The sequence below is a fragment of the Ixodes scapularis genome, unplaced genomic scaffold (assembly GCF_016920785.2).
Source record: "Ixodes scapularis isolate PalLabHiFi unplaced genomic scaffold, ASM1692078v2 PGA_scaffold10__122_contigs__length_95168666, whole genome shotgun sequence".
Classification (NCBI taxonomy): domain Eukaryota; kingdom Metazoa; phylum Arthropoda; class Arachnida; order Ixodida; family Ixodidae; genus Ixodes; species Ixodes scapularis.
The window spans coordinates 10,361,119-10,366,628 of record NW_024609836.1 but is presented as its reverse complement, the minus strand read 5'-3'; the positions used below and the strand labels follow the sequence as shown (position 1 = coordinate 10,366,628).

Here is a 5,510-nt window from a genome sequence, read left to right as displayed (position 1 = left end):
AATTAGCTATATGTTTTGTAATCATACGCACGCGTTTCACAAACGCCAAAAACATGGTGTCTTCTCCCGGCGCGACCACATTTTTAAGAATCACTTCTCGCATCGTGTGCACACTGCAAGAAACTTTTTTTTTTCTCCAGTGTAGGGTGTTTCCACGTCAGATTGTACGATAAAGGTCCGGGTTAATTTTTTTTTGCTATATTTAGGAAAAATTATATGATAAAGCCATGTACTTGGGAGGAGCATTCAACTATTTATGAACGCTGTAACTAATTTTCTTCCGAAGATATGACATTTTGAAGCTCGATGCGTGTACATTGACAATGTTTCACAATGATAGTTTGCACTGCCGCCAATTCCACACCGAAGCGTGTTCGTAGTAATACGTTTTCTTACTTATTTTATAAAATGCTTACAACATGCACAAATAATATTAAAAAAATACAGAAACATTCCATGCAACAAAAAAAACTACGAAATTCGTCAGGTGAGCAAGTTTTTGGAGACGCATTTACATTACCAAAAAATACTTGATATAAAATGGCGCAAAATGTAAAAAATGGGCATTTTTAGATGCACTTTACGAATATATAAAAGATATATGCTGGTTGAATATTATAGTTGTGTTGTTATTAAAGAATCGCACCTGATTCCTCTAAGTGTGGTAAAATTGTACGTTAATATTTAAAAAAAAAGCTTCATAGTTTATTATTTTTAAACTTTTATTGTCTTTAAACTGTTGACCTTCAAGAACGCTTGCTAATCAGTGCCCTTATATGTGTAGTCACATTATCCCCTACACCAGGGGTCGGCAACCAGAGGCCCAAGAGGGATTATTATGTTGCCCCGGGAACGCCACCAGACAAGCCCTCCCCCCTTCTGGTATCCCCTCCTTTTCCTCCCCGCCCCCCCCCTCCCCCCAGACGCACACACGTACACACTCTAGAACTAATGGCGCAAGAAATAACGTTAGTTGCAACTCTGGTGTAATTGGACATATTCGCTCTGATGCGGCCTACCAGGGGATCACATTAATTATATTTGGAATTGTTATGCTGTTAAAAAATTTCATACGCGCCACGGTGCTAAATTAGAAATCGACAATTAAGGTCCTCATATTTCAAATACTTTTTGCTCGCATTCGCGGTTCAAACCATTGTCAATTTCACCCGTTTTTGTCGCACTTGGGGGCTCGGTATTGGGATTCTAACCAAGCCAATGGTCAGATGTTTAGCAGAAATTTTATAGTCTACATTAGAAAGACAAATTTGACAGTAACACTCAGTGGTTTTCAGTTTGTCTCGGCCATTAGACTTTGGAATCAATACTGCGTGGCTCTGCGAGAATGATGGAGCTTCGAAAGTCACGCCAAAAATAGGCCGCAGCACGGAGAATAACAGTTCACTTTGCATTTCATGTTATCGACCAACAGATTGTTTACAAACAAGCCCGCGTTTGCCCACCGGGTGAGGGCACTGCGCGCGCGCAGAAACCAGATTCGGCCTAGGTGAATCAGCTGCGCATACCCAGTGCCGACAGCAGCGCCACCGCAGCGGCGTGACGTCAGAGAGTTGAGTTGGTCTATATTTGTCATGTCTACTGTCGACCACATAAATCTTCGGACCCACAACTCGGAAGTTAAATCAGCAGATCATAATTTTGTATGTTGTTCTGTAACCTCGTTATCTCACTCTTCGACTGCTACCAGCCCCAAGAAGGAAGTCTCAATCTTTAACCACAGATACTTTGATAAGCTGGTGATAAGCATGATTGGCACACGTTTCTACTAACAGTGTCACCTGCCGACAGTTACGGGCACTTAGTAGTACAACTTATTCTCTTTCGCCAGGCAGCTACTCGTACTGTGAAGATTAAGCAACGTAATATCAACCAGGAATGGATGACTGCTGCAATGCTAGCAGCAATCACGGAAAAAAACCTGCTTTGGATACAATCAAAGCGCTCCCCCAGTTGCAATGTGCTGCGGTCGACGTTCAAACAGAGTAGAAACAAGGTGAATGCCATGATACGTCTCGCCAAACGAGTTCATTTTCCAAATAAATTTAACAACTCTCGTTTCGATATTTAAAAAAAAAACGTGGTCTTTGATCAGCGACCTGAGCGATACTAAAAAGTAATCGGCTAGTGATAATTTGCTTTCATTTTTCTTTTGATGAACAAAGTGTTGCCAATGGTTTTAGGAACTTTTTTTTTTTCTGGTGTCGGGCATCGCCAAGCAACACCCACACTCCTGATCTTTACAAAATGAAGTGTTGGACTCAGCTTTCTTGCTCTTATTGTCCCAAAAAGACCTTATGTCAATTATTTTTAGCCTTAAGCCTGACAAGGTTCCGGGCATTGATGGAATCTCAATTAATGAGTTACGCAGACACTTTGACGTACTTAGGCATGTCAAGTAAAGTAATTAAGTACAAAACGAGCGTGTTGGTAACGGTAATTAGACATGAGGAAGATACATAGAAAGGGGAACAGCTCAAGAGTCGACGAACTGGCGTCGGTGTACGAGATCGCCGTTAAGATCCCAGAGGATAGCCGTCAAGACTTCGTCAGTGCTGGAACAAGGGCTGTGTGCTTCCACGTGGGGTGCAGGAGAGCCAAAAACGCCTCTACGCCAGTCATCAAAGAACTTCAGGCAGGTGAGCTCAGTTTACTTCAAGCTGACAAAACGGGTCAGTTCGTCATCCTGAACAAACAACAAAAAATGCAGGACAAATTCGACGAGGCCCTAAAGAAGAACTTTATCGGCCTCAAAACGCGGCCATCCGAATCCCTTAGGTCCAGGGTGAAGGCAATCTGCGACTCATCTAACCTCCCTTCTTTAAAAAGTGCCGTTCTTGGCCCAGCGAAGCAATACCTGTCTATTTTCTTTTCCGCTAAAACGCACAAACCAGGCGTGCCGTTCCGGAGCATTGTATCCGAGACGGGGTGTTGGCAGAGGCCTTTGGCGAAGTTTCTGCAGAAACATCTCGGCACGTTAGAGCTCCCCCAACCGTTCAGACTAAGAAATTCGGAAGATCTCCTTCCCGTGCTGGACGAGTTACACGCCGGCACTGAAGCTGTAAGAGCGTTCTTGCTCGATGTTGTAGATCTCTACTATAGCCTAAACGTGAAGACCGTCCTGGGCTTTATTTCTGACGCCATCCACGAGACAGCTGTCATAGTCTTTCAAAATTCATGTGGCGTCTCGCTGTCCTCATTTCTCGAATTGACGCAACTGTATCTCCAATCAACGCTTGTTGAATATGAGAGTAAAGTGTACTGACAAAAAGCCGGCGGTTGTATCGGGTCTTGCTTGGCTCCCGTCCTCAGCGAAATTTTCCTGTTTTATGTTGACGCCAAAGTTCAGTCGGACCTTCAACAAGATTTTCCCGGTGCGAAGGTTTTTCGTTATGTTGACGATTATCTCAGCCTACACTCCACCATCTCCGACTCTGCAGCCATTGAGAGCGTGTTCCAGAAGAGCTCACATGGGCTCACGTTCACCAAAGAGGCCCCCTCCCCTGAGGGCTTACAGTTCCTGGATCTCAGGTTGGTCCCAACTAGCAAAGGTATCTGCTGGGCTCACCAGCAGAGGTCCTCTAAGCCCGTTCTTCCTTTCAACAGCTCACACTCAAGGAATGTAAAAAATGGTATCGTTCGAAATCTAATTGCTTCGGCAAACGTTAAATCCTGTCAGCACCTTTCCGCCCCCAGCCTATCCAAGCAGATTAGTCGCCTCATAAAGGCAGGATACCCGAGAGACCTCATTGAAACAACAATCAAAAGACTTGTCGCGGGGCAGAAGTCCAAGCCCCTCCCTCCTAAGTCACGCTTCGCGTGCATCCCCTACATACACAACACCTCACATCGCCTGAAATCTATTGCGCTCGGCTTCAACACCAACGCTGTACTTTCCTGCAAGTTCAAATTAGCTTCTATTTGTAGAAAGGTCAACAACCCCGGTCCAGCGCCCCCGTGCCAGAAAAAGCACCAGACCAATTATGTAACCTGCTGCAAAGAGTGCGTGTATTCGAGTCCCATGTCCTGCGGTGCTAAATACATCGGACAGACGGGCCGATGCCTAGACGATCGAGTGAGGGAACATGCAAACGAGATCAAGAAAGCCGCTTCCGACACTTCGGAGATTAGTTACCACCCGATTGCGAAACACACCTCTGAGTGCAGCGAACCCTGTTCGGCCGACTTTCCCTCGACCACCAGCATTGGAGGACACGTTTCAAGATACGGACGAGAGATCATGGAGGCCTTCGCCATGCACCACAGTCACAACAACTTCGGGTCCCCGTCCATAGGCTTATCCAGGAGGGAGATAAACTTCCTGGGGCCAGAGCTGACGTCCCTCGTTTCCGCGGCTCCAAGCGATTAGATGTCAACCCCACGGAATCGTCCTTTCGTGGAAAGTGGGACGGAATCGTCCCACTTTCCAGTGTAGCGTCTTTCACCCTCCCCTCCTTCACCTATATATGCAAACTTCGGGTCAATAAATGTTGTTGCTAGTTGGAAGTCTTCGTTGTCCGTCCCCCTTTTCTAGGCATGTCCTTCTTTCGCTTTTGAATGATTGTATCTTAAGTTGACTCATTCCGATACAAATAAAAGTTACGGTAGTTACTCCGTTTTAAGAGTGGTGCCCGAAAAAACAGAAAATTACCGACCTATTTCATTTTGCATTGTATATTAGTAAGGTGTTAGAGAAGTATTTGTACATTTCTATGGAAAGTTTTGTAGACCGAACACAGTATTCTTTAACTTCAACAGTATGGGTTTATTCAAGGTCGAGGGGCACAAACGATTCTAGAGGATTTTTCTGATATACTGAATTCAACTTTTGAACGGAATCAGATTGCCTGCGCACTGTTTTTTGGATATCAGCAAAGCATTTGACAGCGTATGCTATCGACTTTTGCTAATGAAACTTTCCAAATTAGATTTATTGGCTCCTTTTTAGTACTCCTTGAAAACTTCCTAAGCGATCGACGACAGTGTGTTTCAATTGGGCATTTTCAGAGCACATTTTGACAATCAAAGCTGGTGTCCCGCAGGAATCAGTTCTGAACCCATTATTGTTCAATATTTATGTTAATGACCTTCCCAACGCTGTGCCAGTTTCTTTGTTTCAATACGCTGACGATACGGTTATTTTATCCAGAGCTACCAATTATTTAGATGCTATCTCTTCCCTGCAAGCTGCTGCGATTAAAATTATGGACTGGTTTGCAGCTAATCAATTATTGTTAATGTTTTGAAAACGCAGCTCATTTGTTTTCATAACCCCCTGAAAAAAGTTAGGCCCATTTATCATTTACTGCTACATGCGTCTAATTGTTTATCATGTGCTTGTGAACCGGTAAAATATACATCAACTGTAAAGTACCCGGGTATTTTTTTCGACGATGATCTTTCCTGGAACTCCCGCCTTGCTTATATCTGTAAGACGATTCGTTCATTGTCTTGTTTGCTGTACAAACTTCCATAGTATATGTTGTTATCAG

General features: G+C 44.1%; 1 pseudogene; it reads left to right on the top strand.

Annotated features, from left to right (window-relative positions):
• The first annotated feature begins 2,409 nt into the window (after nucleotides 1–2,409).
• The window catches only part of LOC115321644, an 18,480-nt pseudogene continuing 15,379 nt past the window's right edge, over nucleotides 2,410–5,510 (top strand).